Source organism: Phyllobates terribilis, unplaced genomic scaffold, assembly GCF_046119375.1.
Source record: "Phyllobates terribilis strain yellow unplaced genomic scaffold, ASM4611937v1 Scaffold_13__5_contigs__length_258822181, whole genome shotgun sequence".
Classification (NCBI taxonomy): Eukaryota; Metazoa; Chordata; class Amphibia; order Anura; family Dendrobatidae; genus Phyllobates; species Phyllobates terribilis.
In genome coordinates this window covers 110,360,562-110,383,906 of record NW_027362773.1, presented here as the reverse complement: position 1 = coordinate 110,383,906, position 23,345 = coordinate 110,360,562, and the positions used below count along the sequence as shown (strand labels likewise).

General features: G+C 45.3%; 1 non-coding gene across 1 annotated transcript; it reads left to right on the top strand.

Moving 5' to 3' along the window:
• Nucleotides 1-15,463: 15,463 nt before the first annotated feature.
• TRNAV-UAC (transfer RNA valine (anticodon UAC)) lies at nt 15,464-15,536 on the top strand. Its single transcript has one exon. It is a non-coding gene; the product is annotated as a tRNA-Val (tRNA).
• Nucleotides 15,537-23,345: the final 7,809 nt, after the last annotated feature.

Genomic DNA, 23,345 nt, shown 5'->3' with positions numbered 1-23,345 from the left:
CTATATACAGTAGATAGCACAGGATCCACCATTCACAATAGGAGATGTCACAGCTCACCTCCTCCTCATGTACAATGACTGATAACACCTCTATATACAGTAGATAACACAGGATCCACCATTCAGAATGGGTGATGTCACAGCTCACCTCCTCCTGTATAATGACTGATAACACCTCTATATACAGTAGATAACACAGGGTCCACCATTCACAATAGGAGATGTCACAGCTCACCTCCTCCTCCTGTACAATAACTGATAACACCTCTATATATAGTAGATAACACAGGCTCTACCATTCACAATAGATGTCACAGCTCACCTCCTCATCATGTACAATGACTGATAACACCTCTATATACAGTAGATAACACAGGATCCACCATTCACAATAGGAGATGTCACAGCTCACCTCCTCCTCCTGTACAATAACTGATAACACCTCTATATACAGTAGATAACACAGGATCTACCATTCACAATAGGAGATGTCACAGCTCACCTCCTCATCATGTACAATAACTGATAACACCTCTATATACAGTAGATAACACAGGATCTACCATTCACAATAGGAGATGTCACAGCTCACCTCCTCATCATGTACAATAACTGATAACACCTCTATATACAGTAGATAACACAGGCTCTACCATTCACAATAGGTGATGTCACAGCTCACCTCCTCATCATGTACAATGACTGATAACACCTCTATATACAGTAGATAACACAGGATCCACCATTCACAATAGGTTATGGTCAGAATGGCTATGGCTACGGCTATGGCTTTGGTTGCTTTTGTTCTTGTGCCTGTTGTAAAGAACAGGAAGTAGGAGTCCAATATTAGGCCCAATGTGAAAACTGCAAGATTTTTAATTTTTGAAGTTTTTTAGTTGACAAGAAAAATTAGAAAAAACTAAACAAATAAAAAAACACATTTAAGATAACAATCTGGTTTAAACAATAGGTATTTTTTTGATTATACATTCCCTTCAATGACCGGACATTTCATTTTCTGTCTTATGCACATGGCGATTTTAGGAAAATCCCTTTACTCATCATACAGAGCTGAGTCATTACACACTTAAAGTCATGGCCGAAAGTCTTGGCACCCTAGAAATTGTTTTAGAAAATGAAGCATTTCTCCCAGAAAATTATTGCAATTACACGTTTTGTTATACACGTGTATTTCCTTTGTGTTTATTGGAACAACACAAAAAAATTTGAAAAAAAGGCAAATTGGACATAATTTCACACAAAACCCCAAAAATTGGCCGGACAAAATTGTTAACACCCTCAACTTAATATTTGGTTGCACACCTTTTGGAATAAATAACTGCAATCAACCGGTTCCTATAACCATCAACAAGCTTCTTACACCTCTCCAGCGCTTTGTTTCCATCCATTTCTGGGTGCTTCTTGAAGTATGTTTGGGGTCATTGTCCTGCTGGAAGACCCATGATCTAGGATGTGACCCAAAATCTCTTAGTAATCTTCAGATTTCATGATGCCTTGCACACAGTCACAGTACCTAGCGCTAGAGGCAGCAAAATAACCCCAAAACATCTTTCATCCTCCACCATATTTAACTGTAGGTAATGTGTTCTTTTCTTTGTAGGCCTCATTCCGTTTTCACTAAACAGTAGAATGATGTGCTTTACCAAAAAGCTCTATCTTGGTTTCATCTGTAAACAAGAAGCTTTCCCAGAAGGATTTTGGCTTACTTACATACATTTTGGCAAACTGTAGAGTAGCTTTTTTATGTGCCGTCCACATCCAGGGAGATTAGCTACAGTGCCATGGGTTGTAAACTACTTGATTATGTTATGCATTGTGGACAAAGGAACATCAAGATCTCTGGAGATGGACTTGAAACCTTGAGATTGTTGATATTGTTCAACAATTTTGGTTCTTAAGTCCTCAGACTTCTCAGTTCTCTTCTCCTCTTTCTGTTCTCCATGCTTAGTGTGGCACATACAGACACGCAATGCAAAGATTGAGTCAACTTCTCCCCTTTTTATCTGGTTTCAGGTGTGATTTTCATATTGTCCACATTTGTTACTTGCCACAGGTGATTTTGAATGAGCATCACATGCATGAAACAAAGTTGATTACCCACAATTTTTGCGAAGGTGTCAACAATTTTCTGGACCATTTTGGGGGTTTTGTGTAAAATTATGTCCAATTTGCCTTTTTTTCTCTGTTTTTTTTGTGTTGTTCCAGTACACACAAAGAAAATAAACGTGTGTAATAAAACATGTGAAATTGCAATCATTTCCTGGGAGAAATACTTCATTTTCTAGAACAATTTCAAGAGTGCCAACACTTTCAGCCATAACTGTACATGACTTATCTTGTATAGATCATGAGTTACAGCCTGTACTTTAGTCTAGGGCAACATTCACAATTCTGGTGACTTCAGAGCTGAAATCTTCCAGAATTCCTCCACGCCATTCCCTTTTTACACCAGGAAATGTATAGAAATCTGGTGTAGGAGAAACTCACAATGGATTAGAGGAGTTCAGCTAAGCATGTGTCTGTTGACAAGCTTGTCAACTGTTTTTAATGACAACTAGCTGAATTATGAATTAAGCTCTGGGCTATAATATTGCTTTAATGGATTTGACTAAGTAACTAAAGTTCACGTGACGATTTTATCTATATATGAACTGCAAAATGGTGTACTGTTCACATGTGAATATAAACTTTATGTAGAGTCCTGTACTCTGGATCACTGGGGGTCCAAGTGTTTGGACCCTCAGCATTCAGTAGTTTAATACTGTATATATATATATATATGTATATTTGAGATCTGGAGCCGCCATCACATGGTTTTGTTTCTGCTCTTATAACAAGGACATCAGATCCTACAAGGAACAGGAACATAAACGAACGCTCCTTCCAATGTTCATTGATTATTTGTTGTTAATTTGACATTTGCTAGAAATAAAGTGGAAAACTGTCGTAATTCCTTGTGTAAAACCATAAAAAACAGCCGAAAACTGCACCATCCAGAAATGCTGGGAGATACATCCAGCTAATAACTCTTACAGCTGCTCTGCATAATTTACACATTCCTGTCCATACTGGCTGCAAAATCTGAAATGAAGTCATTCTCTGCCCCGGCAGCCCCCAGTACTCACCCCGGGGGTCTTTTTTAGTGCTTTTACTGACACACCTAGCTGCATACTACCCTACTTCTACTGTATATACTGTCTAGTTTATCATACAGTATATAGCCGCAGGTGAATGAAGTTATTGAGATGACTGTGTCTTGGATCCGTACGCTGAGGCTGAAAACTTCCAACATTATACCTTTCATTCTGCTGATCGTTGGGGCTCAAGACTAAAAATCTACTACTTCAAGGGGTTGATTAATGTACGATCTTAGCTTTTCCCCCTATAAAGTACAGCCAGCACCTGTCAGCACTCTGTTACAGCATTCTAGAATGCTGTATATATGTTCCCAATCCCCTATGCACAAAAAAGACCTTTTATTATATCCATAGATGGCGCCGTCCGGTCCGATGGGCGTCTCTGGTCTTGATCCGGCGACTCCTCTCGTCTTGCGATGCCGTCCTCCTTCCCTGCTTCATGCGGATGACGCTTCCTATGTCATCCATACTGTGTCCCCCAATCTTGCTCCTGTGCAGGCACACTTCTCTGTGCCCTGTGGAGGGCAGAGCAAAGTAATGTAGTGCGCATGCGTCGGGAAAGGTCGAAGAGCGCCAGTGACCCGTAGATAAAGCCGGCACATGCGCACTACAGTACTTTGCTCTGCCCTCCACAGGGCACAGAGAAGTGCGCCTGCGCTGAAGCGCGATGGAGGATACAGTATGGATGATGTAGGACGCGTCATCCCTGATGAAGCAGGGAAGGAGGATGGCAATCGCAAGACGAGAGGAGGCGCCGGATCAGGACTGGAGACGGAGGCCTGCTTCATTTAAATGGTGGGGGCCATCGATAGATTTCCCAGCAATTATACATTTATTACCTATCAATTCAGTGCCAGACATGTCATCCTTGAAGGGTCAGGAAATACAGAATTTAGGGTCAGTATTATTATTATTTTTTATTATTTATTTCTTATTATTATGTTTTTATTATTTATTATTATTATATATTAATCATTTATTTATTATTTATTATGATTACTACACTGTGTTCCAAATTATTATGCAAATAATATTTTCTCAGATTTTCCCAAATTACCTATATGAATTGCAGTCATTGTAATTTTCCAGTCAAATAACTATTAGAGTACAATTGAAAGGTTTTTGTACAAACTGCCTATGATAACAGTATATTTTTTAAAAAAATAAAAAACTCAAACTGCACTCAAAATGCATGTTCCAAATTATTATGCACAGCAGAGTTTTCAACCTTTTCATTTTAATAAAGAACAAAAAAATGGTCATTTTTGAAATTATAAGCATTAGCAGGTTATTACAAACGGAAATCAAACAGTTTTCAACTCAAAACTTTATTCTAGGTGATGTTACATTTGCACATAGGACCGCTTGTTCGAAAGGAGCTTCTGAACTCTCTCGTCCATTGAATTTGTCAGGTTTTGGATGGTTTCTGCTTCAATTGTTTTGCATGAGGACAGAATACCCTCCCAGAGCTGTTGCTTAGATGTGAACTGCCTCCCGCCATCATAGACACTCCTTTTGATGATGCTCCAGAGGTTCTCAATGGGGTTGAGGTCAGGGGAGCATGGGTGCCACACCATAAGTTTGTCCCCTTTTATGCCCTTAGCAGCCAGAGATGCAGATGTGTTATGTGCAGCATGAGACGGGGCATTATCATGCATGAAAATGATCTTGCTGTGGAATACACGGTTCTTCTTCTTGAACCATGGAAGGAAGTGCTGTTTGAGAAACTCAACATACATTATGGAGTTCATCTTTACCCCTTCAGGGACCTAAAAGGGCCGACAATCTCTCTCCCCATGATTCCAGCCCAAAACTTTACTCCACCTCCTCCTTGTTAGCGCCGTAGCCGTGTTTGCATGGGGTGTCCATCAACCAGCCATCCTCCAGTCCATCCATCTGGACCATCGAGATCATTTCATGCATGATAATGCCCTGTCTCATGCTGCACATAACACATCGGCATCTCTGGCTGCTGTGGGCATAAAAGGGGACAAACTTATGGTGTGGCACCCATGCTCCCCTGACCTCAACCCCATTGAGAACCTCTGGAGCATCATCAAAAGGAGTGTCTATGATGGCGGGAGGCAGTTCACATCTAAGCAACAGCTCTGGGAGGGTATTCTGTCCTCATGCAAAACAATTAAAGCAGAAACCATCCAAAACCTGACAAATTCAATGGACGAGAGAGTTCAGAAGCTGCTTTCGAACAAGGGGTCCTATGTGCAAATGTTACATCACCTAGAATAAAGTTTTGAGTTGAAAACTGTTTGATTTCAGTTTGTAATAACCTGCTAATGCTTATAATTTCAAAAATAACCATTTTTTTGTTCTTTATTAAAATGAAAAGGTTGAAAACTCTGCTGTGCATAATCATTTGGAACATGCATTTTGAGTGCAGTTTGAGTTTTTTATTTTTTTTAAATATACTGTTATCATAGGCAGTTTGTACAAAAACCTTTCAATTGTACTCTAATAGTTATTTGACTGGAAAATTACAATGACTGCAATTCATATAGGTAATTTTGGAAAATCTGAGAAAAGATTATTTGCATAATAATTTGGAACACAGTGTAGTATGATTGATATTTCTTATTATATCTATTATTATTCATTTCTTCTTAGTTCTTATTATTTATTATTATTTATTATTCTGTATGTATTATTATTATTATGATGTCTTATTTATTTACTATTATTTCTTATGTTCTTCCAATATACATCACAAGACACTGACCAGTCAGAGTAATTGTAGAAGAGATCGGACGTGTGCTACATGGGACTTTCAATCTCTTAACAAAACTGAGATTAAGGCCGCTTTTACATGTCGTTTTTTTTTTCTAGATTTTTTTTTCAGAGTGCTGGACCCATTTTTTGGTCCATGGGTCACTTATTACAATCCTGGTGGCATCAATTGAAAAAAAAAATAAAGCATTTTTCAGCTTTTCCTGCCCGTTAAGCAGGAAAATACAGATAGCGCGCAGATGACATTCGTGTGCTATTCACTTTTTTTCACGGTGCCATTGACCTGCATTGACGATTTTGATCCGCAACACGGATTGAAGTGGGACATGTCTCCGACAATCTGTCCACAATCTGCAAAAAGGTGCAATCATTGTAATGAGTCCATCAGCTATCCATCCTAATAATGGAAAGCTCATGTACCAAAAAAAAAACAGATGTGTGAAGGAGCCCTAGGTGTTGTGCTATCAGCGCTTGCATCATCCATATTGAATGAAGTCTCGGACACCAGCCCCCGCTGGCCCTGATTCCAATGTGCAACCTTTCTTTTCTCCCCTTAGGCAGAGGCCTCATGTGTCAATAAAGAAAATCTGTCTCTTGTGTAAAAACTCAAATGAAGATAAAGTATTCGAATGTTGACTCATCCTGATGTGCCACATCCTTCACTGCCTAAAAATGTGCCATGCAAATTGAACTTTTGGCCCATCTGCCACCAAGTACAAAAAAGCACTTTGTGGTGGCATGATGTAGCCAGGATGGCTGCAATTCCTTAAAGGGGTACTCATACAACAACCCTGTATAACAGATCTTTAAAATCCATACTTTGTCATCCCCCCACTACACAACCATCTCTCCATTCACATGGACGCTCAGTGACACCAGTCAGGCAGCCAGAGATCGCTCTGTGCAGCGGCTACTTCACAGTGTAATGTAGATGAATAGGGTCGCATTGTGACCCAGGGCCGGACTGGCCATCTGGTGATTCTGGCAATTGTCAGATGGACCGGTTCAGCCGTGAGCAGCATTGTCTGCAATGCTGTTAACAGTATCAGCATCGTCAGTTGTGACAGAGCCACCGGCTCCGTGCTCCATCGCTTGCTCTGGCAGGCCACAGGACTTATGGGAAGTCAGCAGCGCAATAACTTCACTGCATCGCACCGCCAGCGTCCACTGAGAGACCTGATAGAACACGAGACGGAGGCTGCAGAGGACGAGGAATTTGGATTAGGTGAGTATAAGGATTTTTATTTTTGGGGGGACTGTGGGGTGGACCATCATACTATATAAGGGACTGCTGTGGGGACCATTATACCTTATAGGGGGCTGTGGGTAGGACCATCATACTATATAAGGGTGTGTTGTGGGGACCATTATACTATATAGGGAGCTGTGGGGTGGACCATCAAACTATATAGGGTCCTGTTTAGGAGGCCATCATACTATATAACAGGCTGTGAGGTGGACCATCACACTATATGAGGTCCTGTGAGGTGGACGATCATACTATACAGGGGGCTGTGGGGTGGATCATCATGCTATATAAGGGGCTGTGGGGTTGACTATCAAACTATATAGGGGTCTATTGGGGGGTCCATCATACTACACTGCTCAAAAAAATAAAGGGAACACTCAAATAACACATCCTAGATCTGAATGAATTAAATATTCTCATTGAATACTTTGTTCTGTACAAAGTTGAATGTGCTGACAACAAAATCACACAAAAATCATCAATGGAAATCAAATTTATTAACCAATGGAGGCCTGGATTTGGAGTCACCCCCAAAATTAAAGTGGAAAAACACAATACAGACTGATCAAACTTTAATGTAATGTCCTTAAAGCAAGTCAAAATGAGGCTCAGTATTGTGTGTGGCCTCCACGTGCCTGTATGACCTCCCTACAACGCCTGGGCATGCTCCTGATGAGGACATTACATCAAAGTTGGATCTGACTCGCCCCCTGGGCCGTGGGGTATTCGGTGCCGGGCCGGTCATTGCTAGTGGAGATGTCACAGTGGCGGTGACCCGGTCCGTGACCCAGGGCGGTCAATAAAAGGGGATTTATAGAAAAGGATTATAGTTTTTATGTGTAATGTTTGTGACGCCACCTGTGGTATGTGTCTATATGGAGCCGCCGCTGTGGAGCAGGTCCTCTGGAGCTTTTGTTAATGCAGCAGAGTTGGTTCAGCTCTCCACAGGTAGAGCTAAGCCCCAGGGCTGTGCTGAGATGTTATAGATGTTGAGGTAGCGGTTGTGGTGCAGTGTGGTGCAGGGGATGGCACAGCAGTAATAATTCACAGAGACAGTGGGGTGCAGTCTTCCGGATTTACTCACAGTTCTCACTTTGCTCCTGGTTACAACTGCAGATCATAACTTCCCACATCATGCTGCGTTCACCGGGCCGGGGTTCAGCAATCCCTCAGATATTTCAAGAGTGCCTGACAAGACCCCGTTCTACATGCCCTTCTCAGCCGTTTTCCTGCGCTGGCTCTCACCCTTCTTGCCCTGCACCTCGCCAAACAATGTCACAAGCCGGTATCCTCGGATCTTTCTGGGCAACTTGGAGTTCCCTGGATCCTATGTGGTTACCTTTTTGACGACTTGAGTGCGGATGTGGCAACTGCACCCTGAAAATACAGAAGCCTCCGGTTTCTAGTTGAACTTTGTAATTCTCACTAGTTAGGGGCCGGTTCCCATTCTGCGGCTCGATCCCTTCACCGCCTGGTAGATTTGGGCGTACGGGTGGCCTCCAGCACTGCCCGTACCCCTGGGATCCCTTCATCACTCCTGGAGCCTTCCCTCTGCTCTCGTTCCTTCCTCCTCTCCTTCTCCTGGGCCTCTCTGACTAGGCCCCACTCCTCTGCTCTCCTGAGCGGAGCTCCGGCTCCCAACTCTTCCTCTGACTCAATCTCCTCAGACTCAGACTCCCTCTAGAATGTTCCACCCTCTCTTTTATATCGCTTCCTATTGAGCTCCCCTGAACTACTTCCTCCACCCACACCCACTACATGGTTCCCCCTACTTTGGTTCCCCCCACTCCAGCCAGGGACAGGGCTCAGCAGAGAGGCAGCACATCTTGCCCCTCTTGCCGGTCTGGAGTAGTGTAATATTGGATGCAAGTGTTAGGGTCCCAGGCAGCACTCTATCCTTACCTAAGAGTGAGATACCACACCCCTGGGTGAGATGCAGCACCTCTGTGGCGACTGAACCCGCAGGGGCACCACAGATCAGCCTGTAGTGTGTTTTTCCACTTTAATTTTGGGGGTGACTCCAAATCCAGGCATCCATTGGTTAATAAATTTGATTTCCATTGATGATTTTTGTGTGATTTTGTTGTCAGCACATTCACCTTTCTACAGAACAAAGTATTCAATGAGAATATTTCATTCATTCAGATCTAGGATGCGTTATTTGAGTGTTCCCTTTATATTTTTGAGCAATGTATATAAGGTGCTGTGAGGAGGAATGGTGATATTATCAATACTGTATATGCTGGTAATATTTGATTATGGTTTGTTGGTATTTGTCTAATATATTGCTTTATTATTTTTGTAATATTATTCTTATTCAGTCTTATATAGTGGTATTATTAGAAATATTGGACTTGAAGTAAATCTTGATTGCCTTCAGGCAGGGTAATACTCAGAGCCGTAACGACGACGGGTGTAGTGGTCGCCGCTGCGATCGGGCCTGCGAGGGTGGGGGGACGCACATCCAGCTGAAGTATATTGCAGCGCACAAACTCACCAGGTCCGTGCACCGCAATACATGCTGCCGGCCAATCAGAGGCCAGCAGCTGATGTCGGCGTGCATGTGACTGGGGTGCATGGCAGTGACGTAATGGGCTCCCGTCTCTTGGACGTTGAAGTCAGGCTTCAGAAGAAGACACTGTGTGGCGGGGGAGCGGAGGGAAGGTGAGTAGGAGTGTTTATCATTTGTTTTTTTTCTATGCATTGAACAACAGCAGCGCAGACAGGATGAGGAATATACAGTGCATTGTGAAAGTATTTGCCCCCCTTGAACTTTTCTACCTTTTGCCACATTTCTGCTTTCAAACATAAAGATATAAAATTCTAATTTTTTGGGGAAGAATCAACAACAAGTGGGACACAATCGTGAAGTGGAACGAAATTTATTGGATATTTTAAACTTTTTTAAAAAAATAAAAAATGAAAAGTGGGGCGTGCAATATTATTCGGCCCCCTTGAGTTAATACTCTGTAGCGCCACCTTTTGCTGTGATTACAGCTGTAAGTCGCTTGGGGTATGTCTCTGTCAGTTTTGCACATCGAGAGGCTGAAATTCTTGCCCATTCTTCCTTGCAAAACAGCTCGAGCTCATTGAGGTTGGATGGAGGGAGTTTGTGAACAGCAGTTTTCAGCTCTTTCCACAGATTCTCGATTGGATTCAGGTCTGGACTTTGACTTGGCCCTTCTAACACCTGGATATGCTTATTTTTGAACCATTCCATTGTAGATTTTGCTTTATGTTTGGGATCATTGTCTTGTTGGAAGATAAATCTCCGTTCCAGTCTCAGGTCTTTTGCAGACTACAACAGGTAGTCTACAACAGGTTTTCTTCCAGAATGGTCCTGTATTTGGCTCTGTCCATCTTCCCATTAATTTTACCCATCTTGTCTGTCCCTGCTGAAGAAAAGCAGGCCCAAACCATGATGCTGCCACCAACATGTTTGACAGTGGGGATGGTATTTTGAGGGTGATGAGCTGTGTTGCTTTTACGCCAAACATATCGTTTTGCATTGTGGCCAAAAAGTTTGATTTTTGTTTCATCTGACCAGAGATTCCATATGTTTGGTGTGTCTCCCAGGTGGCTTGTGGCAAACTTCAAACAAGACTTTTTATGGATATCTTTGAGAAATGGCTTTCTTCTTGCCACTCTTCCATAAAGGCCAGATTTATGCAATGTACGACTGATTATTGTCATATGGACAGACTCTCCCACCTCAGCTGTAGATCTCTGCAGTTCATCCAGAGTGATCATGGGCCTTTTGGCTGCATCTCTGATCAGTCTTCTCCTTGTTCGAGATGAAAGTTTAGAGGGACGGCCGGGTCTTGGTAGATTTGCAGTGGTCTGATACTCCTTCCATTTCAATATGATCGCTTGCACAATGCTCCTTGAGATGTTTAAAACTTGGGACATCTTTTTGTATCCAAATCCGGCTTTAAACTTCGCCACAACAGTATCTCGGACCTGCCTGGTGTGTTCCTTGGTCTTCATGATGCTCTCTGCACTTGAAACAGAACCCTGAGATTATCACAGAGCAGGTACATTTATACGGAGACTTGATTACACACAGGTGGATTCTACTTATAATTACCAGTCATTTAGGACAACATTGGATCATTCAAAGATCCTCACTAAACTTCTAGAGAGAGTTTGCTTCACTGAAAGTAAAGGGGCTGAATAATATTGCACGCCCCACTTTTCATTTTTTATTTTTTTTAAAAAGTTTAAAATATCCAATAAATTTTGTTCCACTTCACAAATGTGTCCCACTTGTTGTTGATTCTTCCCCCAAAAAATTAGAATTTTATATCTTTATGTTTGAAGCCAGAAATGTGGCAAAAGGTAGAAAAGTTCAAGGGGGCCAAATACTTTCACAATGTACTGTATACCAGGATGGGGGAACATATACCAGGATGGGGATTATATACCAGGAAGGGGGAATATATCCCAGGATGGGGGACATATACCAGGATGGGGCACATATACCACAGAATGGGAGACATATATCCCAGGATGGGGAACATATACCAGGATGGGGGGACATATACCAGGATGGGGAACATATACCCGGATGGGGGAACATATACCAGGGTGGGGGAACATATACCAGGATGGGGAACATATAACAGGATGGGGGAACATATAACAGAATGAGTGAACATATACCAGGATGGGAAACATATCAGGATGGGGAACATATAACAGAATGGGGGACATATACCAGGATGGAGGACATATACCAGGATGGGGAACATATAACAGAATGGGGGACATATACCAGGATGGGGGACATATACCAGGATGGGGGAACATATACCAGGATGGGGGACATATACCAGGCTGGGGAACATATAACAGGATGAGTGAACATATACCAGCATGGGGGACATATACCAGGATGGGGGACATATGCCAGGATGGGGGAACATATAACAGGATGGGGGACATATACCAGGATAGGGGGCATATATACCTTGAAGGGGCCCAGGCTGATATTACTGAATAATGGGGGAGAAGGGACAACTTGTATGTCCTTATAGGAATTAGAACACTACAGGGGCTCATACATCTGACAAACATGCGGGGGGGAAGGGAGGACCAAATTTTGCACCGGGGCCCATCGGACGTTACGCCACTGGTAATACTAGTAATTGATAAATCCATTTAATGATCAGGGGCGGGCACAGCATGTCTTGTAGACTGATCATAGAGTGCGCCTATAATTAGTTGTTCTTTTTAATATATTATGTCCCCTTACACATGATGCTGAGTGGTGGGGCTATGGATCCTGGAACCCCTGAAGGATCTCTTAAAAAACAGCTCGGGAGGCTGAAGCATTACATGCAAAATGCGCAGGTGCGCAGAGGGCACTGTATGGACTCCATAGAAGTTTTATGAGCCCGTGCACAGAAAGGCATTATATATATATGTATATATGGTATACAGTGTATGGTATATAGGTATTGTCTCCTAGAATTTGCCAAACCAGGACTCATCATCAGATGCCATATAGAGAATTGTGATCCGTCCCTTCACAGGACATGCTCATTTTTGTCTTTAACCGTTTTGTGACTTTCTATCGCAAACAGCGACACGTTGCAAAATGTGGGCAAAAATTTCAGACGTGGGGGGCTACATCTGCACAATAATGTTAATATATTAGCCGGAAACATCTTGAAGCCCCCAAACCAACCCCCTCCATAATGACAAACCTAGAAATAAAAAGATGCAAATCCATATAAAGTAGATTTTAAAAAAGACGCAACTTAAAAGAAAAGGCACAAATGAAAAACAGGCGAAAAACACTGAAAGCTAAACCAAAAAAAGGCGAAAAAAGTAATAATGAAGGCGACCTTCTTGTCTAAAGTGATTGAAAAAAAACTTGATTTGTTTATTCGTTCAAAAAGAGGAAAAAAATATTAGTGGGTGCAAGGGGCACAGTGCTGCCAACGTGGCACGTGAGCTGACTGCGGCATTGTTCCTGAATGTGTGCCCAGCTTTGTATAACATGGAAGCTTCTGGACTGTTCGGCAGAGATACTTTTCCGAATTTCCAAGCATCCAATATGTCTGTCTGTCGTTCCCCCAGGACTGCGCAGTTCACGTTTCCTCGCTTACTATTCCCAGGCTCCTTCCTCCCCCTCCCTCTGTATTCCTGATACCCGGATCCACCACTCCCAGCTGTCTATTTCTGCTGTCTCACCGTCACGTGCGTCTCTCTAATTTCCCGTAATTGTGACTCAGCTCGCTGTCACCTCAGAGGGTTCTTTGTCTTAAAGTGGCAGAGGCGAGACTGGCGCAGAAGGGAGCGGCCGTGTGCATGTAATTGCCAGCTGTTGTTTGGGATAAAGGGAATGTTTATTGGAAATGTTATACGGGGGGAACGTAAACGGGAAACATCCTATATTTCTAGAATATTTGCATTTCTTTTTATTGCCTGCAGCCTGGATTCGGTTTATTGATGATAATCAGGAATAAAGGAGTCAGTGTTTGTTGTAATTATATATTATATTCTATTTTTATTCTATTTATATTATTTTAAATTGATATAAAATAATATAACTATATTATATAATAAATATATTTATATTTATTTTATATCTATTCTATTTATATTATTTTGTAAAATAATATAAATATATTTTAGAATATAATAAATATATTTATATTTATTTTATATCTATTCTATTTATATTATTTTATAAAATAATATAAATGTATTATATAATATAATAAATATATTTGTATTTATTTTATTCTATATCTATTCTATTTATATTCTATTTTTATTTTTTTGCAGACAAGTAGTTGGGAAAAAAACAAACAAAAGCAATAAAGACGTCTTACTAATTACTCTCCCATTTAAAACTGGTCAGCAAAAAATTATGAAGAGCATCTGTACGATCTCCATTTTTTTAAGGGCTGATCGGAAAGAGACACTTGGGAGATCCCCATCCAAATTTTTTTTTTTGGCATACAAGAAAATCGGATGACCCACGGATGGTAAAAGTGCACGCATGGGATGGGATGCTAGCGCATGAAAAAACGGCCTGCAGGCGCAAAAAAGAAATGCACATGTGAAAAAAAGGTCCTTGGAGCATCTAAAGCTAGAGATGAAATATATATTAAATATGTTAGTAACCCCTTCCCAACATATTACTCTTATGTCATTTGATGCGGGCTCAGAAGCAGAGCCTGCATTATTCCTGGCAGATGATGGCAGGATTATTCATACTCTTAACAGCAGTGAGTGGAGCTGAGCTCAGTTTGCTGCTGTTAGCTATTGCTGACAATCTCTGACAGTGGCATTTACAGCACACAGCCCATGGGCATGCTATTCCACGTGCCCACCTGCTCCCCTGTGATGTGATCATGGGTTGCCAATGGGTGACCATGGCAGCCTGGTGCCTTCCCTGATGCCCAGCCAAGCAGAGCTTCATAGGCGACTGAAATAATGTGAGTTTACAGTACATTGTACAAGTGATCAGATGATCGCAGGTTCAAGTCCCCTCAGGGTGCTACAAAATAAAGCTTAAAAACAAAAACTTTAAAAACATAAAAAAAATGTAATCAGGCCATTAAAAAAAAGAATTAATCATATATAAAATTAATTAACCCAACTTGTAAACAACATAATGGAAAAAATTGAATGGCATTTTTTTTTTTTTTGCCGCTACAAAAGCTGTAATAAAAAGCGATCAAAATATCGTATCTTGCCTCAAAATTGTATCAATAATAATGACAGCTCAGGGTGCAAAAAAAAAAGCCCTCATACAGCTCTGTTGACCAAAAAATGAAAATGTTAGGGGTCTCAGAACATGATTGCTCTAGCAATTTTTTTTTTTTTTTAATGAACTTCCAAATTTTTTTTTATCAATTTAAATTAAAAAATATGTATAAATCCGAGTTTGCTATCACCGTATTCGTACTGACCTCAGGAATTACATTGCCAGGTCACTTTTACTGCACAATGAAGGTCTAAACCCTCCCACCCGCAAAAAAAACACAATGATGGTATTGTGCTTTTTATGCAATTTTACCGCACTTGGAATTTTTTAATGTTCCAATACATTGTGTGGTAACATGAATGGTGTTTCATTCAAAACTACCACTCGTTCCGGAAAAAAACAAGCCCTCATACGGGTATGCAGACGGAGAAGTAAAAAAAAAGTTATGCCTCTAGGAAGCAGGAGAGGTGAAAATCAAAGCACAAAAATGGATAATCCCTTGGTCAGGAAAGGGTTAACAGGTATGTAGCTTTTTTTAATACATAGCAGCAGGATCGCCATTTTAGGAGAGCTAAAAAAAAAACTCAGGAAGGTTTTATAGTGTAGTGGTCATCACGTCTGCTTTACACGCAGAAGGTCCTGGGTTCGATCCCCAGTGAAACCATTTTTAGAATTTTTGTAGTATATCCAACAAAATGCTACGAGTGATCGCGTCCTGCAGACTCATACACACGGTTGTTCTACATTTAATTTTTAACTTAAAAAAATGAAAGTGCTTACTTATTGGCCTTGTTCACACAGTGCACTATTTGTGGAGGGTTTTATTTTTTGATTTACTGACCTCTCTTCATGGGTATGGCATATCATGACAGTGGCCTCTACAAGAATCATTTGAGGAAGGTTCGGGGAGCATGGCAAAGATTGCAAAGTGTAATGTCCTCCAAATCTCCTAGATCTCACTCTGATCAAGTATCTGTGGCTGTGCTGGAAAAACAAGTCTGATCCACCACGGCAGCTCCTCGCGACTTATAGGATCTATGGTGCCAGATACCACAGGAACCTTCAGAGATCTTGTGGAGTCCATGCCTCAATAGAGCTCTTTGGGGCACCAATAACACCTACACAATATTAGACAGGCGGTTGTAATATTCTGGCTGATTAAGTTGTGGTTGGAGATACATTATGTGGACAATAGTATCTGGCCCCACATCTTACTCACTGACTTCAGGTTTTTTCTTCAGTCCCATTGCACCCAGTATATAACATCTAGCCCCTTGTCCCCCTGTGTATAACATCCGGCCTCTCACCTCCTGGTGTATAACATCTAGCCCTACTGCTCCTAGTATATAACCTCCAGCTCCTCGCCCCCGGTGTATAACCTCCAGCCCCTTGTCCCTGATGTATAATCTCCAGTCCCATTGCCCCCAGTGTATAACCTCCAGCCCCATGCCTCCTAGTGTATAACCTCTGGCTCCTTGCCCCTGGTGTATAACATCTAGCCCCTCGCCCCGTGTATAACCTCCGGCCTCATTGCCCCCAGTGTATAACCTTTGGCCCCTAGTGTATAACCTCCAGCCCCTTGTCCCCAGTGTGTAACCTCCAGTCCCATGCCTCCTAGTGTATAAACTATGGCCCCTCGCCCCCGGTGTATAACCTCCGGCTCCTTGCCCCCAGTGTATAACTTCCAGCCCCATGCCTCCTAGTGTATATGTGGCGCCCCTGCGGGTTCAGTCGCCACAGAGGTACTGCATCTCACCCAGAGTTGTGGTATCTCACTCTCAGGTAAGGAAGGAGTACTGCCCGGGACCCTAACACCTGCATCCAACACTACTCTACTCCAGACCAGCAGGAGGGGCAAGATGCGTTGCTCTCCTGCTGAGCCCTGTCCCTGGCTGGAGTGAGGGGAACCAAAGTAAGGGGAACCATGTAGTGGGTGTGGGTGGAGGAAGTAGTTCAAGGGAGCTCAGTAAGAAGCAATATAAAAGAGAGGGTGGAACATTCTAGAGTTTGGTCTGAGTTTGAGGGAAGAAGTGAGAGACAGTCAGAGAGAGAGAGGCAGTGCTGGAGGCCACCCGTACACCCGAATCTGCCAGGCGGTGGAGGGATCGGGTCGCAGAGGGGACAGGCCCCTAACTAGTGAGAATGCAATATTCAACTAGGTAACCAGAGGGTGCAGCATTTCAGGTGCTGCAGCCAAAAGCCACATCTAACTCACCGAAAAGGTGGCCATAGAGGACCCAGGGGACAGAGAAGACATCGCCCGACAAGGTCCGCGGTCACTGGATTGGGACACTGGGTGTGAGGTGCAGGGAGACGGCAAGAAAGAACACACAGAAGGGGGTCCCGTTACGTACTCCGGAGGTACCTGAGGGTTTGCTGAACCCTTCCCTGAGTAAGCACAGGACGACGTGGGAAGTTATGATCTGCAGTTGTAACCAGGAGCAAAGTGAGAACTGTGAGTAAACCGGAAGACTGCACCCCACTGTCTCTGTGAATTATTACTGCTGCGCCATCATCCCCTGCACTACACTGCACAGCAACATCTATAACATTTACACTGCCCTGGAACTAAGCTCTACCTGTGGAGAGCTGAACCAACTCTGCTGCACTAGCATCAGCTCCAGAGGACCTGCCCCGCAGTGGCGGCTCCCTTTTGCCGCATACCACAGGTGGCGTCACGAACTGTATATAAGAACTTTAATTCCCCTGTAATTATCCCCTTTTATTGATCGCCCTGGGTCACGGACCGGGTCACCGCCACTGTGACATCTCCCCTAGCAATGACCGGCCCGGCACCGAGTACCCCACGGCCCAGGGGGCGCGTCATTCTTGGCATCACGAACAGGATATGAACCCACCCGTTATCACCGGGTATTGTGCGCCTAGAGACTGTGTTCTATACTGAATGTGGCGCCCGCCCCAGAAGAACGGGTGCCATTATGTGCGTTATCAAGGACAACAAAGAGCCTCCCATCGTGGGCTGGGTCCCAAAGTGGCGCCAAAAGAAACAACCCGCCCCATGCATCTGTGGCCATATACCTGGATCTGTCCATCAGTCTGGGGAAGCCGCCTCCGGGTGTGGCCGACAGCAAGCAGCCATGGGACCGCCCCAGAAAGGGGAGAGGAGCGAAGAAACCTGGGAGACAGGGCGGAGTCTCCAGCAGTCTAGACAGACTGCACCCGGCAGGCAAGATGGAGAGAGGACAGCCTGAAGCTCCATCTTGTGGCCGGCAAAGGAGTGCATCACCCCTCACCTTGGAGGGAATGCAGTTGAAACTGTCCTTGGAGGATACTGGATTCCTCCGAGATGAGGTGCAGGAGCTGAGTAGGAGAATAGAGGAGGTCCAGTTAGCTGCAATTGTTGCCTGGAGAGCGGAGATCGTGGAGAAGATGATGACCCGGCAGCAGTCGGCGCTGCAAGTCACCAGCAGCGCCCCAACCCCGGCGGAGCTGCTCCTGGACCAGGAGGTGTCAGGCCGAGCTGAAGCGATCGCGGGAGCAGGTAGGAGCGATATCCCAGTCCCGGATGCCGCTGGCGCTGATCTGTTCCTGGTCCCCCTGCAGGAACCTCCTTCCCTGGGCGCTTTCAACAACGACCCTGGTGACAAGGTCGCCTACACCAGGCACAGAGGGGAATGGGGCTGGTACGCTCTCCGTGTGCACCGGGTAGAGGAGGATATGCCCCTGCAGGTTGAGGCTGATGACCCGGCTGGGTCAGCCTGCAGGAATCAGGTGTTTTCCAGGAGGGAGCACCACTACTAAGTGCAGTATGTGGAATTGAACTGTAAATAGTTACCCGGAGGAGTACAGCAGAGACACTGCAAGTTTGAAAAGTTTTGTGTGTGTTTCCATAGTTACCCGGTAAGGGTACCAAAAACTGACAGGCTGAGGACTGTGAGCAGCCAAAAACTTGTCTTGTAAATAGTTTATACTTATCAAAGTGCCTCTTATTGGTTTTATATAAATAGACCGCAGAACAAAAACCCGTTTGGCGTGGCCGAAGACGTGGTCCAACGACTGGATCATCTATGCCCTGCAGCCACGCCCAGGGCCTACGTTGACGGTTTTCAGACGGGTCCTTCATGTTCATCAGAATTGCACCTTGTTCAGTGGAATGGACACCTGGTTACAGCTCGCGCTGTAGCCTGCTAAAAATGTTTTAAATGTGTGAAGAAAAAAATGTTCTTTAAAAAGTTTTATATAGTAACCTGTAACGTTTAAGAAATGTGCCTTCCATAAAGGGAAGAAAAAGTTTGTTTATGATCTTCTATGCGAATGCATTCTAAAAAAATTGTATGTCTAAAACCTAGTTTTACTCTGTTCCAGCCAGCGGACGTGCTGTGTTTTACCAGGGGGGTATGTGGCGCCCCTGCGGGTTCAGTCGCCACAGAGGTACTGCATCTCACCCAGAGGTGTGGCATCTCACTCTCAGGAAAGGAAGGAGTACTGCCCGGGACCCTAACACCTGCATCCAACACTACACTACTCCAGACCAGCAGGAGGGGCAAGATGCGTCGCTCTCCTGCTGAGCCCTGTCCCTGGCTGGAGTGGGGGGAACAAAAGTAGGGGGAACCATGTAGTGGGTGTGGGTGGAGGAAGTAGTTCAAGGGAGCTCAGTAAGAAGCGATATAAAAGAGAGTGTGGAACATTCTAGAGTTTGGTCTGAGTCTGAGGGAAGAAGTAATGGAAAACAAAAACAGTAGGAGCGCCAATGGTGAAGAGCCTGAGGTTTGGGGGGGGGGGGGAATGAAGGGGGAGATATTGTGACCACTCACCTGGTCCTGTTGTGGAAAGGAGCCCCGCACAACAAGGGAAAACGCTTCCAGGTGGGAGTCTGTAAGATGATCACAACTTAGCAGGAACTGTTGTAGGGAGCTTCTGTCTGCTTCAGCGGTCACATGACCAGGACCGTGTGACCGAAGTGGGCATTCCACAATGACATCACGGCAGGTCCTGTAGTAGGCTAGTTGTAAACAGAGCAGCTTCCACCGCTCTCCACGAGGGAGATTAGCAATCAAGAAAGAAGGAATTCTGCGGTGTTAGTGAAGCGCTAGAACAACTAGACAGTGGATTAGGTTATAACACACAAACCTTTTATTGTTTAGTACGCTCTCTAACGCCACAACGCGTTTCGATAGCAGACGCTATCTTCTTCAGGTAGATTAGCAATCTACCTGAGGAAGATAGCGTCTGCTATCGAAACGCGTCGTGGCGTTAGAGAGCGTACTAAACAATAAAAGGTTTGTGTGTTATAACCTAATCCACTGTCTAGTTGTTCTAGCGCTTCACTAACACCGCAGAATTCCTTCTTTCTTGAGGGAAGAAGTAAGAGAGAGTCAGAGGAAGAGTTGGGAGCAGGAGCTCTGCAGGAGCTCTGCTCAGGGAAGCGCGGGCCTGAGTGAGAAGGCCCAGGAGAAGGAGAGGAGGAAGGAACGGGAGCAGAGAGAAGGCTCCAGGAGTGAAGAAAGGATCCCAGGGGTACGATCAGTGCTGGAGGCCACCCGTACGCCTGAATATGCCAGGCGGTGGAGGGATCGGGTCGCAGAGGGGACCGGCCCCTAACTAGTGAGAATTGCAATATTCAACTAGGTAACCGGAGGGTGCAGCATTTCAGGTGCTGCAGCCAAAAGCCACATCTAACTCACCGAAAAGGTGGCCATAGAGGACCCAGGGGACAGAGAAGACGTCGCCTGTCAAGGTCCGTGGTCACTAGATTGGGACACTGGGTATGAGGTGCAGGGAGACGGCCAGAAAGAACACACAGAAGGGGGTTCCGTTACGTACTCCGGAGATACCTGAGGGTTTGCTGAACCCCTCCCTGAGTAAGCACAGGACGACGTGGGAAGTTATGATCTGCAGTTGTAACCAGGAGCAAAGTGAGAACTGTGAGTAAATCCGGAAGACTGCACCCCACTGTCTCTGTGAATTATTACTGATGCGCCATCATCCCCTGCACTACACTTCACAGCAACATCTATAACATTTACACTGCCCTGGAGTTAAGCTCTGCCTGTGGAGAGCTAAACCAACTCTGCTGCACTAACATCAGCTCCAGAGGACCTGCTCCGGAGCGGCGGCTCCCTTTTGCTGCATACCACAGGTGGCGTCACAAACTGTATATAAGAACTTTAATTCCCCTGTAATTATCCACTTTTATTGACCGCTCTGGGTCACGGACCGGGTCATCGCCACTGTGACATCTCCCCTAGCAACGACTGGCCCGGCACCGAGTACCCCACGGCCCAGGGGGAGCATCATATAACCTCCGGCTCCTTGCCCCCGGTGTATAACATCTAGCCCCTCGCCCCGTGTATAACCTCCGGCCTCATTGCCACCAGTGTATAACCTTTGGCCCCTAGTGTACTAGTGTATAACCTCCATCACCTCGTCCCCAGTGTATAACCTCCAGCCCCATGCCAGTCCTAGTGTATAACCTCTGGCTCCTTGCCCCCAGTGTATAACATCTAGCCCCTCGCCTCCTGTGTATGACCTCTGGCCTCATTATCCCCAGTGTATAACCTTTGCCCCCCAGTGTATAACCTCCAGCCCCTCGTCACCTGTATATAACATCCATTCTCATTGTCCCCAGTGTATAACATCCACATCCACCCCCTCCCCCGTTGTATAAACAGATTTTTCCTTCAGTCCAATTACCCACGGTATATAACATCTAGCCCCTCATCCCCCCTGTGTATAATGTGGCGCCCCTGAGGGTTCAGTCACCACAGAGGTACTGCACCTCACCCAGAGGTGTGGTGTCTCCCTTCTCTCAGAAGATGGGAGTGCTGCACAGAACCCCAAACACCTGCATCCAACACTACACTGCTCAAGGCTGGCTGGAGGGGCAACATGCAGAGGGCAGCTGCTGAGCCCTGACCCTGGCTGGAGTGGGGGGAACCCAAAGGTAGGGGGAACCAGTAGTGGGTGTGGGTGGAGGAAGTAGTTAGAGGGAGCATTTTAGTAGCAGTATAAATAGGGAAGCCATTTTAGTGTGGCAGTTGAGTAGTAGGGTCAGTTCTAGGGAGCAGTTCAGAACAGCTCGGGACTGTTAAGAAGAGTAGTCCGGGAGCAGAGTCTCATTAGGAGATCTGCTCCACAGTTAGGGCCCAGTGTCAGAGGCCCAGGAGGGGAGCAGGGAGTAGGCTCCATTCTACAGAAAGGATCCCAGGGGGTACGGCACATGCAGGACGGCACCCATACGCCCCGCATCTGTCAGAAGACAGAGGGATCGTTGCGGCATTCTAATCCCCAGGAGGGTCAAGTGGGTCCCGGATCCGACGTACAGCAAGGACTTCAGAGCACCCGAACGGGATTGAGAGTGAGCAGCGCAGAGCAGGAGGGAGAAAGACCGGAGTGAAAGCGGTCAAAATAGGAACACGAGAAAGTGGGGTTCTGCCAGGTATTCCCAAGTTGCCTGAGGAAGGATTGAACCTCTGCCCGGTGAACGCAGCGCGACACGGGAGGCCTTTACCTGTAGAGTGCACCTGTGAAGTGTCTAAAGAACTGTGAGTAAAATCTTGGATGACTGCACTGCACTGCCTCCGTCCATTCTTCATCGGCGCCATCGTTCCCCCTGCACCACAACGCCCAGGGCAACCCACTCTCCATCACTTCACTGCCCTGAGGCCTGCTCCACCTGTGGGGAGCTGTCCCATCTCAAGCTGCCCTAACACCTGCCTCAGAGGACTGTTGCAGCGCTGGTGATCCTCACCAGACACCACAGGTGGCATCACAAACTTTCTCAAATCCCCATATATACATATTCCCCACATTTGAGTGACCGCCCTGGGCCACGGACCGAGCCAGCCACCGTGATATCCCCCGGCAACCAGAGGCCAAGCTGCCGAGTATCCCACGGCCCTGGGGGCGCGTCAATAACATCCGGCCCCTCACCCCCCAGTGTAAATGTGGCGCCCCTGAGGGTTCGACCGCCACAGGAATGCTGCACTTCTTCAATGGAGTGTGGTGTTCCTCCTCTGAGGTAAGGCCGGTGTGATGGTGGTGACCTAGCCTTTTGCATCCAACACCACATTTCCACCAGAGGGAGCTAGTATGCACTAGGTGCTGCTCCCCTGGTTACAGGGAGACTGGGGAACACAAAGTGGTAGGAACCAGTTAGTGGGTGTGGGTGGAGGAACAACTAGTTGGTTACACTTCAAATCTAGTACTTAATAGAATGCCATCTTTGATCTGGGTCCTTCGGTCCTTTTCTGTCTCTTTCGTCTGTCTTTAGTCTAGCCTTTGCTAGTCTGTCGGCTGTCACTGTGCTGTCAAACTACTGTGTGTAATGTGACTTCCCTCCGGGAGCGCAGATCCTGTGTGGGCCTGCACCGGCATGGGACACAGCCCTCGTACCCTGATCTTGGGACAAGAGGTAGGTTGCAGACAAGGAATGTCTCAACCCGGCCAAGGACCAGGATCAAGAAGGCCCGGGAGCTTTAGAGTGTGGCTCCCTAGCAAATGGGTCCCGGGG